Here is a 16022-nt window from a genome sequence, read left to right as displayed (position 1 = left end):
ATCTGAGTTAATATTCTAAGAATGAGTGGGCCTTAATCCCTCCACAGTGATATAAGAGACTGATATCATAAAGAAAATAACACTATGAGCTACTGAAACATGAAATGTACTTAGTTTGAATTGAAAGATGGTGTAATTTCTTTTACAATGCCTGCATGAATAAAATCCCTGTTGCTGCCCTATCAACTAAACTTATTTTTAAAAGCTGACATCCCAACCAGGTTTATAACTGATCAACAGAGCATTATTAAACATTTGTTAATTATTAATAGTCAGTTGTCACAACTTTCAAACTTCCCTGGTGCTTTCAAGAGTGTACCTTGTGTTCAAGTTGGAGCAATATATTTAAAAATGTTTGTCCAATAATCAGTCAGTTGGTTTTATATTTAAGATTTAGAAAAGAAAAACTGAACAGAAATATCATGTCACTGTATTGAAAAGGGGAGAAGGTGACAGTATGAGTGAGAACACTAATGTCGTTTCCCTCTAGATGTACAAGCAGTGCAGCATTTAAGTCGCTAGACATACAGCAAAGATTCAGACAAGTGAATTTATGTGTTATGTTGGTGTCCCCCTCCTTCCCACTCATTGTCTCGAAGGCCCAGTGCATATAGCAAGTTCCATTAGGAATTTCAAGTTGAATTAAGGTGCTCGGGGAGGACACATTAACACATGTGCCACTTCTGTAGTTAAATGTCAGACTTTGCGACTTTATATTCCATTAGCCACTGCCTCATGTTTGCCTGCTGTGTATCTAAATAAATAATCAAGACAGCCTCCAAAACACGAATCATCTTTTCACAATAATAGAAAATTAATGGCTCTGCTCTGGTAAGTAAATTACACCAAGAGCATCTTACAGCCTAAATCACTGCTGAGGGATGATGACAAAGGATGCATTATAGGCCATGGCAAAAAGGAACTCACTCGTCCAGAAAATTCAGAAATCTGAATAAAACGTTAGGGCTTTCAAGCTCTTTACAATCACCTTGCATGAAAGTCTAATCCAGTTTGGCTTCTTATTAATTCATAAGCCATTAGTAACATATTTCTCAAACAAAAAGCCCCTGACAATAGAAAAAAGCAAGTGTTTGGTAGAAACATGTGCAATTAACATTTAGGCATAGGAGATTAAGAAGAGGTTTCATAGACATGGCTTAGAGTAAAGTCCTCAAACATGCAAAGGGCTGAACTGTTTCAGGGGCATTAGCCAGATATAAATTCAACCCAAGTGCATTCCTGTTTTAGGGAGAGTAGGTATACCAGCTGTCAAGTTAAATCATGGAAACTTTCAACTTCTATTAGAACAAAAGAGTGATGGTTAGAACTGATCCAAAAGCTTTTGCTGGCCCATTTATTAGGCTCATCTGCCATAATCTGTATAGGTAGCAGCATCGCAGCAAGTGACTTAAAAAAGCTTAACAGGTTAATAAAAAAGGCTGCTTCTGTTCGGGAGACTGCTCTGGAACATCTGGGGATAATTGTGCAAACAGAAGTTTTTCATAGAATGAAGAACATTACAGATAATCCTGTGAATCCTCTTCATCAGATATGTCATACAACAACAAAGTGTGTTAAGTCTGAGTCTTCTTCAGATCCGCTGTACTACAGAGATCCTTCCAATACACAGCCATCACCATTTACAACAACTCTCTAAAGAAACTTGCATAGTAAGAGTTAGCATGTAATTTCCCTGTGGGATAACCAACGTATTGTTGGACTGAATTAAATCACTGTTTTGTGAACCTCATTGCTTGTAGCTGCAACCAAATGCTAATATGTGTACATGTTTAGTTTAATGAATGGGTTGTTACATACATTGGCATTCTTTGTGTTATTTTTAACAGCTAATGTTGACTTAGCTTTTTATATAACCTTCTAGGGCTTAAAATCAGTAGAGCTAATAGAAACCTTGAATGTGTTTTGTCGAAACATCAGCTGCATGATGGTGTGGTGGTTTACATTGTCAAAATCTCTTCTTTGAAATGTCCATGATTGATGTTCTCCAAAGATGTGTATTAGGTTTACTGGGAGGTACGAGTGTGTGTGTGTGTGTGTGTGTGTGTGTGTGTGTATGTTTTTGGGTATGTGTTGGTTTGTCACCTGGGTGTGTACATTTGTAAGTGTGGCAAGAACGGCAGAGGGCCTACAATCCATAGCCCCTAATAAGTGCTGCCTTCCAGAGCCAGAAGACCTGGCTTTGGAAGGCAGCAGCAGTCCCTGGCAACCAGACATGGAGCATCACCCCAGGTCAGCCATACGCCCAGCACTAAAGTAGGTTGCCAGGAAGGCAAGAGCGTGGTTTAAATCTTATCTTTCTCACAGGTCCTTTTTTGTGTCTATGGGGGAATGTTTTTCTTCCTCAGGACCTCTTTCTTGTGGAGTACCCTAAGGGTCTATTTGGGGACCTATTCTGTTTTCTTCATATATTCTGCCTGCGGGTTCCATATTTAGAAAGCATAATATTTCCTTCCATTGCTATGCTTATGATGTACATATATATTACCATTTTAATCTGACTTTCTCTGACCCACCGCAGCCCCTGTTTAACTGTCTACAAGATGTGAAAGACTGGCTGACTCGGAATTAAATCAAAACTGAAATTACTGTGTTTGCTGATCCCCTTAGTGGGTCACCTGATATCCTTGGCCCTCTTGGTTCTCATTGCTCCTCCACTGTCAGGTAATTAGCTCTCTTTTTATGGTATTTCTATTGTTTTTGTTGGTTTTATGGCTGTCTTCTGAATTTATGTTTTTGTATTTACCTTTAGGTCAAGCACTTTGGTCAACATTGTGTTGCTATATAAGTAGAAATGACATTGACACCTCTCTCAAAATTTTCAATTACATGATTTATCAATTATTTAATTTATTTAAGTCAAGTTTATTTATGTTACGGCTGGTGGCCGTATGTGTGTTTGTTTTGTACCTTCATCAACAGACTGGCCAGCCGATGTCGCTGAAAAGCACCGTTTTCCTCCGTGCTATCGGTACCGCTGTTTCTGATAGGATCGGATTTCTTCTTCGCTGGATACCCTCTTCTTCGCTGTTCCTGACGGACTCTGATCTCCCTGCGTGCTCTGCACTCCTCCTGCTGGACGTCTCCGGGAGTTCATGTTGGACTATTCATTTCCTGGTTCTTCTGAATTCGCCGCCAATCAAGAAGGGACTACATTATATAAACTCTCTGCACCTGCCACTAAAGGCAGCTGGTATTTGGACAGAACAGCTCGCCACTTATGACTTTGGTGTTGTAAAATTTTGAAGCTTGGTTATTTTTGTATGCTTACCTGCTCGTTGGGAAGCTTGGTTATTTTTGTGTGCTCACCTGCTTGATGACTCCATCTTGGCTCAAAGGAGTCTCTTTAAAGTTGATTGGGCTTTGTCTTGATTTGTTTGTTTGCTTTTTGTTAGCAGGGACGTTTTTGATTTAGGAAACTGTTGAATTAGTTTGTCCCTCCTTTTGGGGGGTTATTTTTAGTTAAATTACTGATGGTTGTGTATTTTGTTAAATTTATGGTTGTGTATTTTGGGTTTTACCCCTTTTTATTTTCAAACGGTTTGTACTTTGTTAAGTATCCTCCTTTTGTTTGTTTTGTTAAAAATAACGGAAACTGAACTAAAAAGAAATAAATTACTCTTTCTTTCATAAAACCAACAACACCTGGTTTGAATGTTTACTTCCCCCTACCCCTAGACCGAGTGGGGTCGTAACATTTAATGGGGGCTCGTCCGGGATTTGAACCCGGGATCTCTCGCATAGCTTTTCAGCAACAAGGCATTCAAGGCGTTATACATAAGGAAAAGCATTACAATGATACAGAAAATCACACAACAGAGGTAATTAAAAAAAATAAAGAGAATAGAATGATGGATAAGAAAACGAAAGGAAAATTGGACTGAAAACTTAATTAATAATGTTTAGATAACATATTCAAAGGCCACTCTAAACAAATAATTGTTTAATCTTGATTTAAAGCAATTTAGGGTTTCAGCGCTTTTACAGTTTTCCGGGAGTTTATTCCAGATTAGTGGAGCATAAGAACTAAAAGCTGCTTCTCCATGTTTGGTTCTGGTTCTGGTTCTGGGTATGCAGAGTAGATTTGAGCCAGAAGACCTGAGAGGTCTGGGTGGTTAATACACTGACAGCAAGTCTGGAATGTATTTTGGTGCTAAGCCATTCAGTGATTCATAGACTAACAGAAGTATTTTGAAGTCTATTCTTTGAGATATGGGAAGCCAGTGTAAGGACTTTACAACCGGGGTGATGTCCTCCACTTTCTTAGTTCTAGTGCAGATGCGGGCAGTAGCGTTCTGGATCAACTGCAGCTGTCTGATCGACTTTTTAGGCAGACCTGTGAAGACACCGTAGCAGTAATCAATTCTACTAAAGATGAACGCATGAATTAGTTTTTCAAGGTCCTGCTGAGACAGTAGTCCTTTAATCCTGGAGATGTTCTTTAGGTGATGGAAGGCTGACCTAGTTACTACCTTTATGTGCCTCTGAAGGTTCAGGTCTGAGTCCATCACTACACCCAGGTTTCGAGCCCGACTGGTGGTTTCTAGCTGTATTAACTGAAGCTGTGTGCTAACTTTTAAACGCTCTTCCTTTGGTCCAAAGATTATTACTTCAGTTTTGTTTTGATTCAACTGAAGAAAACTTTGGCCCATCCATGCATGGATTTCTTCTAAGCATTTACCCAGCGCTTGAATGGGTTCATACAGGTCCTTCTCAAAATATTAGCATATTGTTATGAAGTTCATTATTTTCCATAATGTAATGATGAAAATTTAACATTCATATATTTTAGATTCATTGCACACTAACTGAAATATTTCAGGTCTTTTATTGTCTTAATATGGATGATTTTGGCATACAGCTCATGAAAACCCAAAATTCCTATCTCACAAAATTAGCATATCATTAAAAGGGTCTCTAAACGAGCTATGAACCTAATCATCTGAATCAACGAGTTAACTCTAAACACCTGCAAAAGATTCCTGAGGCCTTTAAAACTCCCAGCCTGGTTCATCACTCAAAACCCCAATCATGGGTAAGACTGCCGACCTGACTGCTGTCCAGAAGGCCACTATTGACACCCTCAAGCAAGAGGGTAAGACACAGAAAGAAATTTCTGAACGAATAGGCTGTTCCCAGAGTGCTGTATCAAGGCACCTCAGTGGGAAGTCTGTGGGAAGGAAAAAGTGTGGCAGAAAACGCTGCACAACGAGAAGAGGTGACCGGACCCTGAGGAAGATTGTGGAGAAGGGCCGATTCCAGACCTTGCGGGACCTGCGGAAGCAGTGGACTAAGTCTGGAGTAGAAACATCCAGAGCCACCGTGCACAGGCGTGTGCAGGAAATGGGCTACAGGTGCCACATTCCCCAGGTCAAGCCACTTTTGAACCAGAAACAGCGGCAGAAGCGCCTGACCTGGGCTACAGAGAAGCAGCACTGGACTGTTGCTCAGTGGTCCAAAGTACTTTTTCGGATGAAAGCAAATTCTGCATGTCATTCGGAAATCAAGGTGCCAGAGTCTGGAGGAAGACTGGGGAGAAGGAAATGCCAAAATGCCAGAAGTCCAGTGTCAAGTACCCACAGTCAGTGATGGTCTGGGGTGCCGTGTCAGCTGCTGGTGTTGGTCCACTGTGTTTTATCAAGGGCAGGGTCAATGCAGCTAACTATCAGGAGATTTTGGAGCACTTCATGCTTCCATCTGCTGAAAAGCTTTATGGAGATGAAGATTTCATTTTTCAGCACGACCTGGCACCTGCTCACAGTGCCAAAACCACTGGTAAATGGTTTACTGACCATGGTATCACTGTGGTCAATTGGCCTGCCAACTCTCCTGACCTGAACCCCATAGAGAATCTGTGGGATATTGTGAAGAGAACGTTGAGAGACTCAAGACCCAACACTCTGGATGAGCTAAAGGCCGCTATCGAAGCATCCTGGGCCTCCATAAGACCTCAGCAGTGCCACAGGCTGATTGCCTCCATGCCACGCCGCATTGAAGCAGTCATTTCTGCAAAAGGATTCCCGACCAAGTATTGAGTGCATAACTGTACATGATTATTTGAAGGTTGACGTTTTTTGTATTAAAAACACTTTTCTTTTATTGCTCGGATGAAATATGCTAATTTTGTGAGATAGGAATTTTGGGTTTTCATGAGCTGTATGCCAAAATCATCCGTATTAAGACAATAAAAGACCTGAAATATTTCAGTTAGTGTACATTGAATCTAAAATATATGAATGTTAAATTTTCATCATGACATTATGGAAAATAATGAACTTTATCACAATATGCTAATATTTTGAGAAGGACCTGTAGTCACCTGGTGACATGGTAACGTATAGCTGTGTGTCGTCTGCATAGTTATGATAACTTACGTTGTTGTTTATTAAAATCTGAGTTAGGGAGAGCATGTAGATATTGAATAGGAGGGGCCCTAAGATGGACCCTCAGGGAACGCCACATGTGATTTTTTCTAATAAAATGGAGTGATCAAAGGGTCGAATGCTGCACTAAGGTCCAATAATACCAGCACTGTGGTTCTTCCACAGTCTGCATTTATACGGATGTCATTGAACACCTGGACAAGGGCAGTCACTGTACTGTGGTGAGCACGGAAGCCTGACTGGAAGACATCGAAGCGGCTGGTCATTGTTAGGAAGTTGTTGAAACAGCTTTTTCAATAATCTTACTGATGAAGGGGAGGTTTGATATAGGCCTGTAGTTCTGTAGTAGCAGTTTGTCCAAGTTGCTCTTTTTTAATAGAGGTTTGATAATTGCTGTTTTCAGGGCCTGGGGGAAAACACCCGACAAAAGGGATGTGTTTATTATTTGAGTTAAATCCGATGTTATGACAGGCAAAGCTTTCTTAAGGAAAGCTGTGGGTAAAACATCGATACAGTTTATGTTTAATGTTTTTTTTGTACTTTCCATACTGTTATAGTATAATTTATTTTTATTATTTCACATGCAATATTGTTGCATATCCTGCATTCCAACTCAATATATTAAAAATAACAACAGATTTTGGCACGGTAAGATATCTTGTAAATGTTTTCAAATAAAAGAAGAAACAGATGCACACACATGAAGTCAGCAATTCACATATAAATTAGTGTCATTTAGAAGAAATAAGAAAATAAAATTCTTTTATAAAGACTCACCTTCCAGATCTTCTTTGCTGTGCCATTGCTGAGTGCTTAAAGTTGGAAAGTAAAGTAAAATGCTGTTGCATATAAATGAAGGACTGCTGAATGGGCAAAAGCGTTTGCCTGATGCGCTGGCTCTGAATCAGAGCCTTCACACTCACTTGTTATTACAATTAACGACAGCGTCTCATCTGACTGACTCACGTCTAGTGAAGTGGTATGACTCTTTCCTCTTTGGCTTTTTCCAGTTGCAAGACTTATTCACTTTACTGCAAAGGACATCTTAGCGGTCCACAACCGGACCACTCACTCTGAGTCTAAGACTAACGCTGTGGAGGCTAAAATCCTTATTGTGAAGTTCTATGTTTTTTAATGATAAAAAGAGCAGCTTATTAAACAGAGTGTTTAGAATAAAGCCAATGGAAATTGATCTCTTATGAGATGGATGAAACAGAAAGCTGGCTGGAACAAATGTAATCTCAGCACAAATGAGGTACAGGATACTGGATAATTAAAGGGATGATGCTGTGAGGACATGGCTATTAGCAGGTTAATTAGTCAATCATGAAAGGGATACCTCAGATTACTGTTAGCTTTATTTTAGTAATACTTTTCGCTGAATGGAACGCACTGGATATTCAGCTGAGTCTCTGCACATTAATCCAAAACGGCATACCTTCTTACATATTACTGCCAAAAGACTTCACCTGCTCTGCACAGCTTCAAAAGGAGAATTTAGAGCAGATTGTATTTGGTGGCTGTCCACTCCGATTAGGGTGACAGAGCTTACAAAGCTTTTAGAGAAGATATTCGCAAATTTAGCAGGTGGTGCATGTCATTCATGGATCTCCTTATTGGAAAGCCTGAAGTGTTTCATTTAATCAGGAATTTATTTCCAGATATTTTTTGACCCACTTTGACAAAAGTAGAAAAAAAGGTTTCTTGATTATGAGATCTTTTTTCTGCTATAATAAAATAAATGAAATAAAAACAGTCAGCAGTAGATTTTTTTTCACCTTTGCTGTATTATTGTCTTTGCTTAGGTGTCCTGTTTACAACTGAGTGCAACTAAGTCAATTCAAATATTATCAAAAAAAATATTTATTTTAATAATTAAACTCAAAATGAAAAAAATTAAATTAAATGTGTGTATTAAAATGAGTTTTTTTTACAGAAATGTTATACAATTTTCACAATCATGTTAAAGACTGTTGACACAGTCAGTGACATCCACTACAAGGAGGGTAAATCATATAAGGTAATTACTAAAGAAGATGGCAGTTCACAAAATCTTGCATCTAAGCCAATTATTGGAAAATTGAGTGGAAGGAAAAAAGTGTGATAGAAAAAGGGGTACAAGCAACAGAGGTTACTGCAACCTTGAAAGGATTGGTAAGTAAAGCTCATTCAAGAGTTTGGGGAAGATTGACAAGGCATGGACCACAGCTGGAGTCAGAGCTACTCAACACAGACGACCCAGAACAGGCATGCTAACTCTGGCATATTCCTTGTGTTATGCCACTCCTGAACCAGAGTATGAGAAGAGTCTTTCCTGGGCTAAGGTAAGACACTTCTTACCTTAGCTGCTTAAGGTCCAATGTGAAGCTTCTACAGTCAGTGATGATTTGGGGAGTCAAGTCATCTGGTGGTGTTGATCGTCCAAAGTCAGATCAGTCATCTACAAGGAAATTTGAAAGCACTCAACGCTTCACTGCTGACCAGCTTTAAAGAGATGCTGCTTTCATACTCTATGGATTATTGTCAAGAATAAGACAAGAGACAGCAGAGCAAACGGCCACTATCAAAGCAACCTCGGCCTCCTGAACAACTGAACAGAACCACAGGATGATCACCTCCATTCCATGCTGCACTAATGCAGTAATTCATGCAAGAGGAGGTCCACACCAAGTATTGAATGTCTACTGTACAATAAATAGGCATACTTTTCTCTTGGCCCACATTTCTGTATTAAAATGCTGTATTTTATTTATCTGAATTAAAATTGTCTGAGAAACTGAATTTTGGGTTTTCCTTGGAAAACAGTAATCCAAATAAACAGAATTAAATATGTAATGAATCTATAGAATATCTAAGTTTAATTGGTGAACTGAAAAAAAACATAAAGACCTCCCGATGATATTTTAGCTAATTCCATTTTACACGTATTGTTTACATCATGCACCTGCCCAGAAGAAGCCTGCAGGTGTTAGAAGTCAGAGGACTTTTAAAAGGTCAAAGGTCAGCAGCCAGCATTATCCTCCTCAGGTTAGAATGACAGCCCAACCATGCACTTCACACCCCCACCACCCCTCTAATTGACTTACAAATGCTGTGCCGCTTTAGTTGTCAAGTAACTCTCAGCATTAACTATAGCTGTAAAGTCAATATGACTTTATTAGTGACTAGGTCTCCATCGACGGGCCCTACTTGCACTTTTGACCTCAAATAACTGTGATCTGCTGTTAGGGGACTGTTCCTCGGCTCGTCTCTCTTCCTTTCCATCCTTCTTCCTTCACTTATTCTGTCATTATTCCACCTCTGAATGATCATGTCACCCTCTAACTCCAAATCCCGGAAGAGTGCGGGCGGCCAGGAAATTCAACATTGTTGCTTCCCCTTTTTAGGAGTCTATCCGTAAACCTCGCTAATCCGCAAAGCCAACCTTGGATTTGAGCCGCTGAGTCTGAAGGGAAAGTAATTGGGTTGTTGCTAATAATTGGATTTTCTGCAGCTTGGATATAAAAAAATAACAATGTTCAGGCCAGACTAAGCCCACACCTTTTTAAGCTTCAGTTCATAGGCTGAGGCAAGCCCCAGGTTGCGCATATAAAATGATTAACATTTAAAATCTGCTTCCAGCCTTTGTGTTTTTAGATAGAGCTGTTCGAAAGCTCTAATTTTTGATAAGCATGCTTTAAGCCCTCATAATATGGACTGAGTGGGTTATTAAGGAAAAACAGGGGAAAGGGTGAGAAAATCGCATGAACCTGAGGAAAGCTTCTAATCACTCAAACATCTTCAGAGGCATTTATTATTATTATCGTGTTCAAAAACAGGCACATTGATCTGACAGAGTAGATGAACTAGTTTGAACAGAGCTCTTTCTGCCAGTGGTGCATCGAGAAAGTTTTCCAAAGGGAGGCCAGATGATGGTCTTGTGGTGGCACAGCAAAATCAAATACTGTTTAATGGTGCTGCAATTATCTGAAGGGGACGGCAGCTCAAACATGTTACACAAAGGGAAACAAACAAAGACATACATTCTGCATGAAAAAAGAATCCAGACTATAGTTCAGTAATTTGCTTTTGGTGTTTTCATACTGTAACGTAAGTGACATTTCTTTGCTTAGCTTTTGCTCAATAAAAACTTAAAATACTTCTGATATTTAACAGCTTTCCTCCAGTCATGTATTTCGATGTTGTGCACTTAGCCAACCTGAGTTACAGCTGAGCTAACCGGCTGCTTGAGGCCTCCGGCCCAGCAGGGGTCCCTACGACTGGGTAAATTTTCACACACAATTTATACATAATTTTCTCTTGTTGTTTTCAGGTTAAGTGCATCAATCACATGCTGGTATGAGCTTAGATAAACCTAAATAAAAACACTATGGTTTATATGGTACAGGTGGGGGTGCGGCTCCACTGTGTTATTCTATGCTTCATGCAGGGGTAGAATACTCCAGTTACACCACCACTTTGTCTTAACTTATTAAAAGAACTTGGCACAACTCGAATTCTGCAATCCATTTTTATGCACACTCTGTGTGCAAAACATTCTGAAAAATTAATCAACAGTTTGCTGTATCTGCTTGTACACACAGCCAGTTAAACTTTACCAACTCCAGTGAGCCTGTACTGTAACGTTGCACTTAACACATGACTGTAAGAGCAAATGATTATATCAGACAAATAACCAAATGTCCACAACTTAAGGGCTTTTACCTTCCAAAACACATTAAATGTTCCCTATTGAGTAACTAAACTGACTGATGTCACTGTCAATCTCCAAATGTAACTGATTTATTGAATTCACCATTTGCTCATAAGTTAAATGGACAAAAAATGCAAAACAATTAAATGTGTGTGTTGTGATGGCTGGTGGGCTGTACTGTTATATTCAAGTGGGCTGCTATATCATTTTCTGCTTAGCACCCATTTTACCCTTGGGCCGACCTGGTCATGCATATTGAAAAACAGAGATCTTAACATTCTGTATTACAGTTAAAAAAACACATTAAGCAATAAAGGTTTTTAATACAGGATGAATCACATTGAAAAAATAAATAAACACAAGGAGAGCTGCATATCTTTTACTACATAATGTAAATAGTATAGTTCCATGTTTTGTTTATTTATTTATGTGTTTTTTCATAATAATATTAATTTGTGTTTTTTTATTATTATTTTTGAGAACACTTTTAGTATATTAAGATAAAGGATAAAAATCGAAAAAAAGAACCATTATAAAATTGCAAATAAATTGAACATGTAAAACATACTAGCTTACATATGGTTTAATAAAACCTTACTATGTAAACTGTTTTGGCACATTTTTATCATATTACTGGACTGTTAGTGTGGTAAAAATTTGATGTGCAGCCGATATCAGGAAAAATAAGGCACCTGTGAGCCTTAGTTTTCAAACGAGCTTTCACTGTTTGTCACTTTTTGAAAAAGTATTCTAGAAGCCATGGGTAGCGACGGAAATGAGCAGTGCACCACATGTTGGGGCCTGTGCATAGACCGAGGGGGACAACAATGCTCTCCATCGTGGCTTTGAGGTCCCAGCCCAGATTATTGGGAAGGAGCAAACCTCATGTTGCTTTAAGGGAATAGCGGAGGGGCTTGCTGCATTCTCTCATTCAGCTAACCACCCCCCTGGATGATACAGTGAAGTCATCCTCACTGCTCTCCCCTGTGAAGCTATTAGATCTCGAGGCATGCTGGCTTCACAAGGCACCACTCTAACGCCCAACATCTCCCAAACAAGTTCTCTATACGGCAAATCCATAGGCTCCTGCAAATGTTATTGTGCTCTAGATGCCTGCTGGGTCCAGCGAAAGTCAGTTTTCTGCTTCAAAAACATGATTACACGCTCAGATGTGCTGAAAGGTTGAAGAACTTGCAAGATTTTATTAAAAAACTTGCTCTTCTAAATTAAATTGTCCTCTCAGGTTTAAAAAACAGCAGTGTGGTCAGGTGGATGAAAGATCGGTATTAAAAGTCAAAATGTGATATCTAAAACTATTTTTCCAGTGCTTGCAAGGGAGGTAAATACAACATACACACTATGTTAAACCTGTTACTGAAAGCAGTATTGGATGCATTAACTGGTACAACTGTCTCTCACAGACTGAGACAGGAAAGAGGCTGAGGCTCCCCCATCATTTTCTTTATTACCACACACTAAAAAAATCTTCATGGAGTGACTACAATTATATGTAATTCTTCTGCAATAGCCGGAGCAATGAACTCAAAGAGCACAATTATTTTCAGAAAGCTGCAATTTTGTAATTTTAAATAAGGGCAAAGCTATACACACAAGCTGATCCATGAATATTAGTAAACAAAAAAGAAAAATCTGAGATTATAGAAAGGGGAATTAATGTGTGTGTTGTAGTTAAATGCAAAAAGAAGGCAAGCATGTATGCATACCAAGCTCAATTTACAAAAGCTCGTAATACAGCATGTACCAACTGATTTGTGGATGCAAGCATTTATGCTGCAAATGGTCCAATATGATGCACATGGTGTGTCAGGCCCAGACACCTGACAGGCTGGATGTAATGGGGAAATAACACCCAGAGAAGTACTTGCACAACGACCTGGGCTGCCTACACTAGCAGCTGTATGTATAGTGAGGTCCAGAATTATTCAGCTAGGGAGTTTGTCTCAGACAGTAAATTAGATAATATAGAAATAATTCATCATAAAAGGAGCATCAATTAAAAAACAGATTTAACATTTTTACGTGTTAATAAAAATGGCACGTAGAAAAGTAATTCCACTCTTCTCAAGAATCAACAGAACATCATTATTGGCCAGAAGAAACATGTTGGCAAAGTTAAGGGATTACTTTAACCTAAATCTGCCAGAAGTATGAATAACTTTGGACATAACTATATGGACAGTACTGCTGAGTAGCATTTCATATTTTATACCCATACATTTGGGTACAAGGTTAGCTGAGAAAAAGAAACAATAGCATTTATGCTAGCCCTGGGCAGATAATGCTTTATCTTCACGATCTTGTTTAAAAAGAAATTCCAAGATTGTACAAGTTGGTTGTGTTTTGGTTATATTTCCCATACTGCATAATATACATATCACTGGCATTCCTTGTGGTACTTACAATCAAGGTTGTATTTTAAAAATGCTGAGATGTATAGCTGCAAGTAGGTCTAAGCTTTAGAAAGAGCTTACCTGGGCAGCAGCCGAAGGCTTCGAAGTTTTAGGCATACCCAAAATAGTTTGAAATTGATATTTTTCAAACATTGTATTGTATAACTTTCCCAAAAAGTCCATGACATCATCACTGTTAGAGATCTTAAAGTTGCAAGATAATCAGTACAAAACCTTTGGAAGACCATGATGTCATAGATCCACCTCCTACTAAGTCTGAAGACAACTTTTTTTTTTTTAAAGAAAGAGCAAACTGGCACATTTTTCCCCCACTGATTTTGGAAAAGCTCTTTTGACATATAGACATGGCCTGGAAACCTTGAAGTTGATGAGTAAATAACTATCAACCCTAAATTGTATGGATCAAAGAACCCTGCGTGGATAGGCTTTGGCAGGATAAAATTAGTGTGTTGTTAGGCTAAAAGAGAACATCACAAACTTTACAAATATAGATTTAACTTTTAAAAGTCAAATGGCCCAGAGAACAGCATCTAATTAAAATTACAGTTTTCAATTTTACTGAGGCATTCTTGATGCGGACATAGTGAAATATAACAAAAACAAAAATAAGAATAATCTGTTGATGACTAAATAAATAAATGATAATAAATGTTATTATCTCAGACACCAGCTGGACAGGCTAAGTGCCAGAGCAATGAAGAAGAATGGTGGCGCTTCATGTTAAAAACAGCATGGTACCCAGAAACTCTACAGCTCACAGAGCACCACTGTGTAAACCTGACTTCCTTTGCTCACCCTGCATGTTCCATCCAAATTCCCTCTCTTTTTGATTTTTCCCCGTCCCCCGAGTCCGCATTGTCTCATGGGACACAAATAGATCAGTGTTCTCCCCCCTTTTCATCTGTGTTGGAAAATAATTAAAAAGAGGGCGCTGAATTGTGTACAAGCTGAATCCTCTGTTCAGTAAGCCACCTCCATCTAAGAAAAGCGTCCCCCCACTGCATCCCCCCTTCCTCCTCATTCTTCTACCACCTCTTTTTTTAATCTTAATAATATGTTCTGCTCTGTTTAAGATTGAGATCAAATACTCTCTCATAGAGCTGAGGTAATTAGATTTCACTATGTAAATGGCCTTTAAAGCACGCTCAGAGTGTGAGGCCCTGTGCTCACATTTGTTCGCTGCACTGCTGCCTCCCTCAGGTCATTTGTGTATGAATCACTTGGCATCGCTCAACGCTCTGCCGCAATAGGAGAGTTTTAATGGGAGCTGCACAGTGAGTCACTTTGGAGGAAAAAAAGGCTAAAAATCGAAGCTTTCAGTCTTAATTGCAGCAAACATTTTAATTCTGTTTTGATGTGAATTTCAAAATGAAAATCTAATGAAAATATTTCTATAAGAAAGTACTTAAGAAAACATTAAATCAGCATTATTCCTAGATAAAAAAAAAAAAGAAAAAACAGTATTCAGATTGAAATTTCACTCTGTGTGTAATTAAGACATAAAGCAGCTTTCAGCGATGGATTTGTTATATTCTATTACAATACTCCAGTTTTAGGAAGGGAGGGGGTTGATGTCCTCCTTGCAAGGCAGAGACAGCAGCTATTGTCTTGAGGAGACAAAAGGAGTAGTGACATCACAAATGTTTCAAAAATAAACAGCAGGCTCCTATTATGTGGTACAGTTAAAGCCTGGAAAGGAGACCATATGTTGGGCTGAGGGCTACGCTGCAGAGAGTAGCCACGCATCTCACGCCGCTGTCAAGCCCTCTGCTCCTCGCAGGCCCATGTCAAGCCACCTCTATACACCAATTAAGCTGCTATTAACATATATGTTATTAATTGCCCTATCAACATGGAAAAGCAAAGACATGTAAATGCCCTAGTCGGACGGATTTGGAAAAGTGTGGCTTGGCAGTGTTCTCACAGATAGTGACAGCTGAAGGAATCAGGTCAGATTATATGAGCATGGACAACTCAACAGATTTGTTTGTTATTGATAGCAGCAATCAATTCAATTAGTTTCCCTAATTCACTGAATGCCTGATGAGATTAGCAAAGGGAGTGTTTTGTCATTTACTGTCTAATATATGCATGAGTTTGTCTTTCAATAGGGTAAAGATTTCATTTCTTTTTTTTTTCTATTTGTGCACTCACTGTTTCATAATGATTGCCTCACAGCTTTCTATTTCCTCTGGAGTAATTGGACTGCCCTGTTAGATTATCCAGTCTAAATTGTAATACTAATTATAAAGCCTAACAGTTGTGTCGCATCAATAGTCTATTAGGATTAATTAGGATAGGAAGTGACAGCTGACGATTAAGCGCATCAGTTGCAGTTCAACGATGCAGAGGTCAAATGATCAGGTTCTTCTCTGTCAGAGGAACGCTGAGACTCCACTTATAAAAATGCGAATGGTTGTTAGTGACGTGATGATCTGCTGTCACATGCATGAGCCACTCTTTAATTATTTTCTTGTTTTTTTTACTGTTGCATTG

The 16022-nt window shown here is 39.0% G+C and overlaps 1 long non-coding RNA gene across 5 annotated transcripts in view; it reads right to left on the bottom strand.

Annotated features, from left to right (window-relative positions):
* Nucleotides 1-3715, bottom strand: part of LOC124873521 — a 29004-nt gene extending 25289 nt beyond the window's left edge. For all 5 annotated transcript variants that reach the window (XR_007039555.1, XR_007039553.1, XR_007039557.1 and 2 more), the window contains exon 1: nucleotides 2929-3715. This is a non-coding gene — a long non-coding RNA (uncharacterized LOC124873521). The remainder of the gene's footprint in view (nucleotides 1-2928) is intronic.
* Between the last annotated feature and the right edge of the window lie 12307 nt (nucleotides 3716-16022).

This window comes from Girardinichthys multiradiatus, chromosome 9, assembly GCF_021462225.1.
Source record: "Girardinichthys multiradiatus isolate DD_20200921_A chromosome 9, DD_fGirMul_XY1, whole genome shotgun sequence".
NCBI lineage: Eukaryota > Metazoa > Chordata > Actinopteri > Cyprinodontiformes > Goodeidae > Girardinichthys > Girardinichthys multiradiatus.
Note: the sequence above shows the minus strand (reverse complement) of the source record. Positions and strands in the feature narration are given on the sequence as shown.